Source organism: Cervus elaphus, chromosome 1 (genome assembly GCF_910594005.1).
Source record: "Cervus elaphus chromosome 1, mCerEla1.1, whole genome shotgun sequence".
In the NCBI taxonomy this organism is placed as follows: domain Eukaryota; kingdom Metazoa; phylum Chordata; class Mammalia; order Artiodactyla; family Cervidae; genus Cervus; species Cervus elaphus.
Window position 1 is genome coordinate 51,599,292 of NC_057815.1, and position 12,510 is coordinate 51,611,801.

A 12,510-nucleotide genomic window follows, 5' to 3' on the forward strand; every position below is an offset into this window, starting at 1 on the left:
ATCCATGTAATAAATAACGTATGGATACATTTTATTTATTGACCAATTGGTGAACATTTTGATTTTTTCCTTTTGGGGCATTATGAATAATACTGCTATGAAAATTTGCATACATGTCTTTGTGTGGACATAAGTTTTCATCTATCTTGGGTAGGTTTATAGAAATGGATTTTCTGTGTCATGCGGGTAAGTTTGTGTTACACTTTTAAGAAACTGACAAATTATCTTCCACAGTGCTTGTACCATTTTGCATTCCCACCAGCAATGCAGAGGGTTGTCAATTTCTGTGTGTCCTCACCAACACTTGGTGTTGTATATATTTTTTATAATGATAAAGAAAATAAAAAATAAAATAAATAAAAAAATAAAAAAAATAAAAATATACCTTCTGATAAGTATATCATTGGCATCTCATTGTGGTTTTAATTTACACACCACTGACGAGTGATACTAAGCATCTTTTCATGTGCTCATCAGCCATTTGTTTATCTTCTTTGGTAAAACGTTTTAAAAATTTTACCAATTTTAAAATTGGTTTGTTTTTCTTTTCTTTTTATTATTGATTGTAAGAGTTCTTCATATATTTTAACTACAGGCTCTTTATCAGATATATTATTTGCAATGTTTTATCTCAACCTATGGCTGTCTCTTCATTTTCTTAATGGTGGCTTTGAGGCATGAAAGGTTTTTTTTATTTTGATGAAGTCAAATTTATCAATTTTTCTTTTAGGTTCAAGATTTTAGTGTAAAGTCTAAAAACTTTTATCTAATCCAAGGTCATGAAGATTTTCTCCTACATTTGCTTTTAGAGGTCTTATAATGTTAGCTCTTATATCTAGGTATGTGATCCATTTGAAATTAATTTTGTATACTGTGTAAAGTAAGTGTCTGAGTAATTTTTTTGTATGCAGATAGTCAGTTGTCTCGGCTTCCATGGTGGCTCAGTGGTAAAGAATCTGCTTGGCAATGCAAGAGACGTGGGTTCCATTCCTGTTGGAAAGTTCCCCTGGAGAAGGAAATGGCAACCCACTCCAGAATTGTTGGCTGGAAAATTCCATGGACAAAGGAGCCTGGCGGATTACAGTCCATGGGATCTCAAAAGAGTTGGACATGACAGCCACCATGGAAGCTTAGACAACTGAATATACTCTACACTTAGGAGACTGCAGGAGTGTAAACATAACTTTTATATGTACTCGGAAACCAAAAAGTATATATGACTTGCTTTATTGAGATACTCATTTTATTGTGGTGATGTGGAACTGAAATTTCAGTATTTCTGAGATATGTCCATATTTTCTTACTCAAAATTTCATATATTTTGTCTTGTTTTATAATTGTTTTAGGCAAGAGGTTAGGTGCAATGCCTGTTACTCCATCTTGGTTGGAAAGTTGTCTATTCCAATAGCCTCCTAAATTTTCCCCAGGTCTTCTCTCTCATTGTTTGAATTTGGTACACAGTCATTAGATTTGTCTTGGACTATTTAGATAACACACATAAAAAAAAAATTAAAAACTCCCATAATTCCCCTGTAGTAATAATTTTGGTTGATGTTTTGTCTATTTCATATTTCCTTACAGTTTTCTTTCTATCTTCTGTTTTTGCATGGTTTTACATCTATCTTTCCCTTACTTGACTTCTTTCTAGCCATTGGCTTAATGATCAATCCCTCATTTACAAATTTTTGTTCATTATTAGCTTCTAGAGGATCGCTTTCTCTTGGCTCTTTTTCAATACTTGTAAACCCTAAGAATACTCCCTCCCTCTCTCCTTACAAATTCTTCCTCCTCTATGTACCTTTAACTACTGACTTCTTTCTTTTTTCTCTTCTCACTCAATATCCACATTCTCCCTGAGTGATCTCTTCTCTTACCCTTGACTTCAGTTGTCAATCATCTGCTTATGACTCACAAATTTATTAATGTATTTCCAGATCTCTCTCTGCAGTACTCCAGACTTATATAGCCAATGGCCTAATGTACATCTCTAGTCAGCTGTCTTGCTGCTACTGCTAAGTCACTTCAGTTGTGTCCGACTCTGTGCGACCCCATAGACGGCAGCCCACCAGGCTCCCCCGTCCCTGGGATTCTCCAGGCAAGAACACTGGAGTGGGTTGCCATTTCCTTCTCCAATGCATGAAAGTGAAACGTGAAAGTGAAGTCGCTCAGTCATGTCCGACTCTTAGCGACCCCATGGACTGCAGCCTACCAGGCTCCTCCGTCCATGGGATTTTCCAGGCAGGAGTACTGGAGTGGGGTGCCATTGCCTTCTCCGCAGCTGTCTTGCAGTGTGTCCCAAACAGGACTCATTATCTTCCTCCACAACGGAATCTGCCTCTTGGTTCCATCCCAGTGAATGACACTGATGTCCACCTTTCTTCCCATGTTAGAATCAGAGAAGCTACGCTTGACTGTCCTTCTTTCTTTTTCTTAATCCCTTACATTTAATGGAGGCACTTAATTCTTGACTAGTTTATCTCCTAAATATCTCCTTTCTTTACACCTGTGGCCTGGTTTTCCCACAATCCTATTGTTCACATCTTCATTGTCTCTCACCTGAGCTACTGTGGCATCTTTTTATCTGGTCTCTGGAGAGGCACTGGATGTACTGTGGTCTTTCTTTGCACCATTTACACCATGTCACTCTCTCGTTTAAAGAGTACCAGTGGTTCCCCATCATTTATAGGATAAAACCTTTAGCTTAGTATTGAATATGTATAGGCTCTTCAGTCTGCCTCCAGATTCCTTTTCAGCCTCCTACTCCTCTCAGACACATTTTCCCCAAATGAAGCATCCCTTCTACCTCTTTACATGCTCTTCTTTCTGTCTGGAAAGTTCTTCCCAGTTTTCTCTGACAAATGCCTTCTGATATTTCAAGATATAGCTTAAGTGCCCACTTCTTCAGTGAATCTTTCCTGGAACCATTCAAAAACCCATCCTGTCACGGCCCGGCAGTTCCTTCACTCAGCTATCACTGCGCTAGTCACAGTGGCCTGAGGTTATGCATTTACATCTATTTCTCCTACTAGACTGTGTGCTCTTCAAAAGCAATGGCCATCTTACTCCCTATAATGTACTTATCTCTCTATCAAGGGCTCAGTATAATGGTACAGAGTAAGTATTCCATAAAGGAAGTGCACACACTGAACATGCAAGAGCCCTCAGTAAGTGTTTGCTTCATGCTTTGTTTCCTAACAGATCCACAACAGGCTTTGGAGGGCCCCTTGAGCTTTCTGTATTGTATGTGAAATTAAATATTTTGAGGGCATTTTCCTAAAAAGAAGATCCATTCTAATCAAGAGATTTTCAGAGGGCATCTGGATTCACCCGAATTTAAGTACTTCTACCTTAGAGAGAAACTGTAGCCAGGAAGTTGTTATCAGAAACCTGAAGCTCTGTTCAGAGCTTCAACTTCACTTTGGGAATGAGGTGACTTCTACAGCCGCTCACGTCACTCCAGTCTCCTCTGGAGTGAGGAGGGAGCTGGAGCAGAGTGTTTGCAGAAAGTCTGTGTCCCCATCATGGACCAGGACATGCAGAAAGTTGACTTCTCAAGGCACTGGACCCTCTTCCCTCATGTTCTTGAGCACACATATCAGAATGAATGCAAACTCAAAATTCAAATGTGGATGCATCACACACACCCACAAACATGCAGCCAGGCACACACAAACACATTCATCTGCATGCAGGCAGATACACACGTTCGCACAAATCGGCCGCCTACAAATATGGGGCCTGAGTGGCACACAGCCACCCCTGCTCCATATGTAGCCACACGTGCACATACAGAGCCACGCATGTGAGAATCACAGGACCTGGCTCCTGCCCTCCCCCCTGCAGAGAGCGAGCGCTGCCCCTGGCATCGGGCCCGGGGAGACAGCCGAGTGGAGCCATCTGTCAGGCTGAGGTTCCTGCGCCGCCCATCCTGCCTGAGCTCAGACGCTCGGCATGCCGAGCATGCAGGCTCACTATTCTCTCTGGCTGAATCATGCTGAGTGAGCTGGCCCCACCAGAGTTTATCAAATCAGAACAGAATTTTGGCAAAACAGATGACTTGTGAGCCTGGCATTTGTGGGCCTGGGAGGTGGAGACCGGTAGGGGGAGGAAGGAGGAGTGGAGGTGAGGAGAGAGGAAAATTACTTATCAACACAGAGAGATGGCAGAGGAGAGAGTTCAAGAGGCAGCATGGCAGGCTAGGACTTCGGTACTAGATGTAAAGTCAAAAAACCGGATTCAGATTCCAGCTCTGGCTTGTAAGAGCCCCGTCCGTGACTTTGAACATGTTAAATTGCCTCTTTGAGCTTTGGTTTATTCTATAAAATTGACCTAATAAAATTGCCTCACTCACAGCGTTGACAACAGGATTTTATGAGATAGGACATATCAACATGTCAAGTGCACAGTGTGCCTGGCACATGGTGACCCTTAAGAAATGATGACTGTTAGAGTCAGAGAAAGGGAGAATTTCAAGAGATCAAGCAGCCCAGCAGCCCAGCCTGACCAGCCCTTTGCATTCACCATCCCATCCCCACTGGGCCTGGGTACCCCGGGAGGGTTCCAGTCTTCATCTGAAAACCAAATGTGCTGTGACTTCACTGGTGGTCCTATGGTTGACTTCACTTTCCAGTGCAAGGGGTATTGGTTTGATCCCTGGTAGGGAAGGTAAGATCCCACACCTCAGGGCCAAAATACCAAAACATGACACAGAAGCAATATTGTAACAAATTCAATAAAGGCTCTAAAAATGGTCTGCATCAAAAAATCTTATTAAAAAAACATTCCCTAATCCACATTGCACCCCACTGGCTTCTTATGTGGCTTCCTACTATTCCTCACACTCACCTCTTGAATCTCAGAATTAACACTGCCCCTCTGGTCCTCACCTTCACTTCTGTACATGCCCTGGGGCTGCTTCACCCTCTGGCTCCTCAGTCTATGGGGCTTCCACCACCCCCATTATCTGATTTGGGTAACAGTCACAAAGATAGTAGCAATACATGGAATTTATTAAACACTCACCTGTGTGCCAAAGATTTGCAGAGTAAACTTAATTTAACCCTCCTGACAACCTTGTAAAGTAAATACTATTATTATTCCCATTTTACAACTGAAGAAGCTGAAGTGCCAAAGATTGTTATCTGCCCGATGTAAGACACCGACTGTCAGTCACGCTGTCGTCTCTTGTCCTGCTAAGAGACACTGGCAATTAAACCATGTTATAGTACTAAGGTGCTTTGGTGCAGAGATGTTTAAAATAAGAAGGTGAGGGGTGGGGAGCATACATTACAGAATTAATGAAATGTAGTAGTCGTCCTGGAGCCAGGATTTGACCTCTGGAAGTCTGTCTGACCCTAGGGCTTGCACCACACCATACTGCCCTCAAACACATTTACGGAGCCCTCTATGGGACAGACATTGTGCTAAATTCTTTTTCTTTTTTTTTTTTTCTGGCTGTCCTGGGTCTTTGTTGCTGCCCGGGTTTTCTCTGGTTGTGGTGAGTAGGGGCCATCCTCTAGCTGTGGTGCGTGAGTTTCCCGTTGCAGTGGCTTCTCTCGTTGTGGACCACGGGCTCTAGAGCACAGGTTCAGTAGTTGTGATGCATGGACTTACTGGCTCCGCAGCCTGTGGGATCTTCCTGTATCAGGAATCAAAACCCACGTCTCCCGCGTTGGCAGGCAGACTCGCTGCCACTGAGCTACCAGGGAAGCCCATGCTCAATTCTTAATAGGCATTACAGAACCTCATTCAGACCTTATTACCATCCTATGAGGTAGGTACTATACTCTATTTTACAGATGAGGAAACTAAAGCTCTGAGAAGTTATACCATTTGTCTAAGGTATCATCATAAGTTATAAAATTAAGATTCAAAACCAGGTCTGTCTGACTCGAGCCGTTGCTCTGTATTTTTGCTCTCACCACAGAGCATGCAAGATTTTAGTTCCCCAACCAGGGATCAAACCCATGCCATGCCCCCTGCAGTGGAAGAGTGGAATCTTAACCACTGGACCACCAGGGAAGTCCCCAGAGTCTTTGCTCTTAACCATCATGTGAGTCAGATGCCTTCTCTTAGCCTGGAGGGTTGCTCCCAGTTTCCTCCAAAGGTCTCCTTGGAGCCTCTGGGGCTGAGTCACAGCTGCTGTCCTGGTGATTTCCAGCCTTAGACTTGGTTTTGCGGTGGTGGGTGCTAAGTTGGTGGGAGGTACTGTCCTGGACTGGAGGGCAGAACACTGGTGTCCTGGGCTGCTCTCTCTCTGGGTGGCATGACCTCTCTGCAGGCCCTTTTGCACTGGGCCTTGGTTACCCCACTGGTAATGTGGGAAGAATAGTCCTCCTCCTGGACTTTAGTATTCTTGGGACTTCCCTGGTGTTCAGTAGTTAAGACTCCACCCACCCACTGCACGGGGCATGGGTTTGATCCCTGGTTGGGGAACTGTTAATAAGATTCTGCATACTGTGTGGTGTAGCCACACACACAAAATTAGTATGCTCTTTGAGTTCAAAACAGAAGAAATCGTGCATAAAAGATTAGTGATTCAGCAGACCATCATCTGAAGATCTAGCCCCCAACTAAATTCCAGAATTTTAGTTCCCCCAATTTCCCGCCAAACCAGGGACATCTCCAAAGGATCACCACCTCCCTTCCTTTGTTCACCCCTTTCCATTTATCTGAAAGGCCTTCTCCTCTTCACCTAATGCAGTAACACCAATGCATTAACATCTAGTTCATAGACTTCCCTCCAGAAGATGCCCCTGGACAGCTGTCCTTGAAGTGGCTCATGTCTCCCGCCTCATCATTGACTATGAGCTCTTAAGACAAGCAGCACTCACTTGTTATGTCATTATTAATGTACAGCTCATCTCCTCTCTGGAAGACATGCGTTGGTTTTTCTTCTCCCCCTTTTGATAACAGCAACTTGATTTTCCCCTGCCTCTTCCTCAGGCTTCTTCCCATATGCCTTTGTCTTTTTCTCTGTTTCTCTGCCTCACATATTGATTGAACCATCATAGTGGTTATGAATGCAGGCTCTGAACTCTAATTTTGGTTCTGCCGCTTACTACCCATATGATCTTGGGCAAAGTCACTTATATCTTGCTGATAGGAACGTAGTGTTATTTGCTTCATTAGATTGTTGAGAACATTAAATGGATTACAGATTTAATTAAATTTGGGCCTGGCACAAGGTAATGCTCAGGAAATGTTGGCTGCTGTTATTTTTACTGTCATAGTTAAGAACCTTTAAGCACCAAGAAACAGAAAATCTAACTCAAACTGGCATAAACAGTAAGGAGATTCTTCATCTTCTATAATAGGAAGGCTTTAAGTAGATCAGGCTCCAGGCATGGAATAATCAGGCTCTGACTCTGCTTTTCTGCAGTTCTAGCTCTGCCCCCTCTCCTTCGTGCTGGCTTTGTCTGCAGCCTGGCTTCCCTCATTGTCTAGAGATGGCCGTGTCACTGTGTCCTGAGTAACTGTGACAACATGCTTCCTTGTTCACATCCATCACAACAGAGACCAAACCTCCTCCCCCACAACAGAAATATAAATCCCTTCTTTCAATCTGTTTAGGCCAGTTTAAGTTATGTGTCTGCCCCTGGACCAATGACAGTGACCAGGAGGATTCCCTGTGTTGATTGGCTTAAGCCTGGCTTCTTGAACCGGTTGCTGGGAAGTGAGGTTGAGTTGCCAGGATTGTCTTAGTCTAATTGGGATCTGGAATTAGAGATGGAGTCCAGCTTTCTCTTGGTCATGTGGTTGCATCCTGGAAAGTGGGCAGGGTTTCTGTTAGAAAGAATGGAAGAATATCTAGATGTTTGCTGGGCAACCAACAGCATCCTCTGCAGTGATAACTATTTTGCTGTTTGCGTCCTAGTTCACATGGGTCTCCTCAGGACTTTGCTCAAAAGGCTCCTTTCTAGTGAAGTCCTTTTTGACCATGAGGTCAGTTACATAAAAACAGACACACACTCCCACCTTACCTAAATTAACACTCTTCCAATCCTCTCCTCTGCACTTCCTAGCTCCCTCACCCTGTATTAGTTTTAGCTAAAGACTTCTCACCATCTGATACATGGTGTACTTTTGGCTTCATTTGTCTGTTATTTCCTTCTAGAAAACAAACTCCATGAGGGTAGAGATTTGGTTTGTTCAGTGCTGTGTTTCTAGTACCTAGAAGAATCCTGGCCCATAGAAGATATACAGTAACAGTTTGTTGAATGAATAAATGATTCTGGCCTGACCTAGAGGCCTCTGCCCTTCCCCAGAGACTATCCCCTGTTGGGGGTCCTTTCTTCTCTCCCTGTTCTTTCTCTCCATCTATTCCCTCCTCATCTGTCTCCCTGTCCCTCTAACATCCATCTGTGAAGCAGGCTGGCATTTGTAATTTTGTTTTCCTTCTGCACAGTATTGGTTATAAATCTTTTCCTTTTCTCTTTCATGCTAAAGATTACCTCTCCTTCTCTATATGCAAAACGACAAATAATTTGTGTTCAAACAAAATTAGAAAATCTAAATGGCCTTTCCAGCTGGCAAAGAATTAAGACATGACATCTCTCTTTTTTTTTTTTTATAACTACGTTTATTTTTTTTACACTTGTTGTAAATACACTGTGTATTTACAGAAACACACATAAAATGTTTCCCTGTAGGTCTTTCTGAGTCGACCCTTCCGTGGCTTCCTAAATTTGTATTCTCTCTGAAGTCTCCTTTGGTATAAATATTAAACAAATTTTTAAACCCCATATGAATTTACTGGTGATAATCTTTAATGTACAGGCCTAAAGTGCTTGAAGGCTTTAACTGAGTTCAGAGCTAATAAGTAAAACACACTTGATGAAACATTAAATAGGAAAAACTGTAATGAAATGAGGAAAGGAAAGCAGCTACCAACAAATTTGCCTTGTCTTTTGTGGAAAAAAAAAAAAACTTTCTACTATTCAAAGAACATTAGAAATGTCTTTCACTGAACTGTAGTAATGGTTTGAAAAACTCTCCCTCCTCCATGATCGAAGCTTCAGATCAAAGCATATACCAAAAGCCAACTAGGAAATACTTTTCTTTTTAGCTTCCTTGAGAAGAATCACAGGTGGTGTCTGCTACGATGCTTTGTCTTCAAAGGTTCAATAGACTCGTGTTCTCCGGTTAACAGGTAAGACCTCCTATGTTACATTCACAGTGATTCTTCTGTTTCCATCAAGCTCTTATCACACGTCCCCCAGGACCTCCATCAGCACTCCAGGACAGTGCTGCCATAGTTCACAGGGTCCAAATTGTATCAGAGACATTTTTAAAAGTAATACTTTCTAATGCCAAAACGAAGTGTCAAAGTCTGGGGTTAGGTTTTTTTCTTTTTTGGAAGTGTGTTCTGTGATACAGATGAGTTCTACATCTATTGCCGAGCAAATATGCCAGTTATTTGTCAACAAGACATTTTTCAAAGAGTTTGGCTATAAGCAATCTACGTTACTCTGAAACATCTCTAAATGCTGCCCCCAGTGTATATCCAGGACAGACATCATACAGCATCTCTTCAGGTTTTTCTTTTTAATGTGAGCATCTGGTAAAAAAAAATCCAGTTAGTGCAGGAAATGTGGAGTACTTCTCATTAGCTGAGAGAGAGTTCAGGTTGCAAAAAATTCCACTTGGGTCTGGATTCAGATTTGGGTTTAGACTCTGCTAGCTTCATGACTGTGGACAAGTTACCTAATTTTTTTTTTTTTTTTTGCCACATTGCATGTCATATGGGGTCCTAGTTCCCCAGCCAGGAACTGAACCTGCACCTCCAGCATTGGAAGCATGGAGTGCTAACTGCAAGACGGCCAGGGAGGCCGCTACCTAACTTTTTTTGCTAATTGAAGTATAGTTAATTTACAATGTTGTGTTAGTTTCTGGTACACAAAGTATACCAGTTATACATATATGAAGTGAAGTGAAGTCACTCAGTCGTATCTGACTCTTTGCGACCCCATGGACTGTAGCCCACCAGGCTCCTCCATCCATGGGATTCTCCTGGCAAGAGTACTGGAGTGGGTTGCCATTTCGTGTATCCACACACACAAAATACTGAGCATAGTTCCCTGTGGTATACAATAGATTAAGCAAATTTTCAAGGAGAAAAATTCTCTGCTTTCCCCTATGCCACCTCCACCCTAAAACCTGTCTGCCTCTAACAAAGGACGTGTAATAGCTAACAGCCTTCTTTCCTTGGGTGGTGTTTCCTGACTCTAGGATTGGACAAAAAACAATGATAAAAGTAGCAACACATAACACGTATTTGCTCAGAACTTTACAATGAAAACCTGCCCGTCATTCTTTTCTTAATTATACAATTAATATATGCTCATAAAATATTACTTGTTTAAAATAAAAAGTGAAAGTCTCTCCGTCTTTTCCAATCTTACTCCCCAGAGGTAATCACCGTTAATGTACATTGGTGTATTGCCGATCCTGTTCATGATGCCTATTGTCTTCCTGTGTCTCACTGTGCGCACTGTCCGCTGAACCCATGGTAGGCAAGGCACAAGCTAAGAGACTAAAAGAAGCTGCGAGGAGCCATAGGAACTGCAGACATGTTTATTCTCTCTTGGCTGACACAGCGGCTGTAACAGCAGCCATAACATAATCTCACATGACACAACACACCACCAGGGCTTTCCAGGTGAACCTTATATATGCTTACAAAACAAAAGTAGCCTGTAGCCAAGTGAGTATCTCGTGACACACACGCGCAGTGCTATGAGTGATCCCAGCTGTTACATAATCATTATTCACAAAACGTGGGGCAAGAGCAAGAGGCCATAGGGCGAGAGAGCCTGACCACACCATCTTGGCTAATTTGCTCTTTCCCTACACTTTGCCAGGTTTTTTTTTATCTGCATACTTAGCATGTCCTTCGGAATTTCAGTTCCTTCTCCATGATGCAGATTGTTCCCAGGAAGCAGCTACCTGGGCTAGGATTACATTTTCTATACATTCTCAGACCCAGGTGTGACCATGCATATCATTTTTGCCTATGGAATGTGAGCAGGAAGAACGTGTATCAGTTCTGAGCCAAAGCTTTCAGGAAGAGAGTGTGACTTCCACACCCTGTTCTCTTTCGGCCTGCTGAAGCTCTTGGGGCCAACAGAACCACAAGATGAAAGGAACCTCAGTCTTTGAATCACTGACGGGAAAAGGGCCACCTGCCGAACAACCATGAACTTAACGTGAGTGAGAAATGAAATTCTGTTTGGGTTTTTATACATTTACGGGTTTATTTGTTGCAGCCACTTGTGCTGGTGGTGGTTTAGTTGCTAAGTCATGTCCGACTCTTGCAACCTCATGGACTCTAGCCCACCAGGCTCCTCTGACTGTGGAATTCTTCAGGCAATAATAGTGGAGTGGGTTGCCATTTCCTTTTCCAGGGGATCTTGCTGATTGAAAGAAATCGAATCCATTTCCTTCACTGCAGGCAGATTCCTTACTGCTGAGGCACCAGGGAAGGTCGTTGTAGCCACTAACGGTACCATAATTAATAAAGCATATACAAACACAAGCCATTTTAAGTTACATTATGTTCACATACACAAAATTTTTAAAAATAGGATCACACATTTGACCATGATGTCGTTTGGCTTTCACAGCTGAGAGAGGTCACCTGAGAGGAGGTGAAGGAGCCAGAGCTGGAAACGGGGCCTTGCAGCCTCAAAGTCTGTGTTCTTTTCAGCGCCCTCATGCCAGCTATAAACTGGCCTTCACCGACCTCTTTGATGGTGTTAACATGCAAGAAGGTGTTATTTGTTAGGCTTCTTTGATGACTCAGAACAGCTGCGCTCCCCTCTGAGGTGGGGGGCGGGTAACCCAGGTAGGCTCTGCCCACCCAGAAGCCTGTGGCTTCCTGCCTTCCTCAGTTCAAGGGTTTCTCAAAGAAAGAGTCTTCAAAATGATCGTATTTCTCAGAAGGCATAGTTTGATTTGACAAGTGCAGGCTGCAAAAAGGGCAGGTGTGTGGGCTTGTGATGACCAGCAGTGAGAGAGGAAAAGCTGCAGCTTGAAAGCCTCCTTCTCCAGCCTAACACGAACATCCTCCAGTCCTCAGGGTTTACAACTAGTGAGCTTGTGTCCCCAGAGGGGCCGCCCTCCTCCAGGTTCCAAACATCACCCAAAAGCAAGCTCCAGAAAGCCAGATGGCCTCAGCTCTCATAGCCTTCCAGGAAACCTTGACAGTTCTCAGAAGCCCCCACTTCCTGCCTCCCAGGAGTCGGAGAGGCCCTCACTGGCTGCCCCCTCCACCCCTGGAAACATTCCCTAGGGGATACCTCCATGGGGACAACTGTTCTTAGAAGCAGTGTGGGCAGCAGGAGGGGGTGGGGAAGGAGGCCCCTCAGCTCATCCCCACTTCTCTTGGGCACCCTCCACACACATTTCTCTGAGCTCAGCCTCCATCTATCACCTCCAGAACTAAAGACGGGTCCAGAGGTGAGCTCAAGCAACTGATAACTAAAAAGGCACTTCACTGTGGTTGTGACA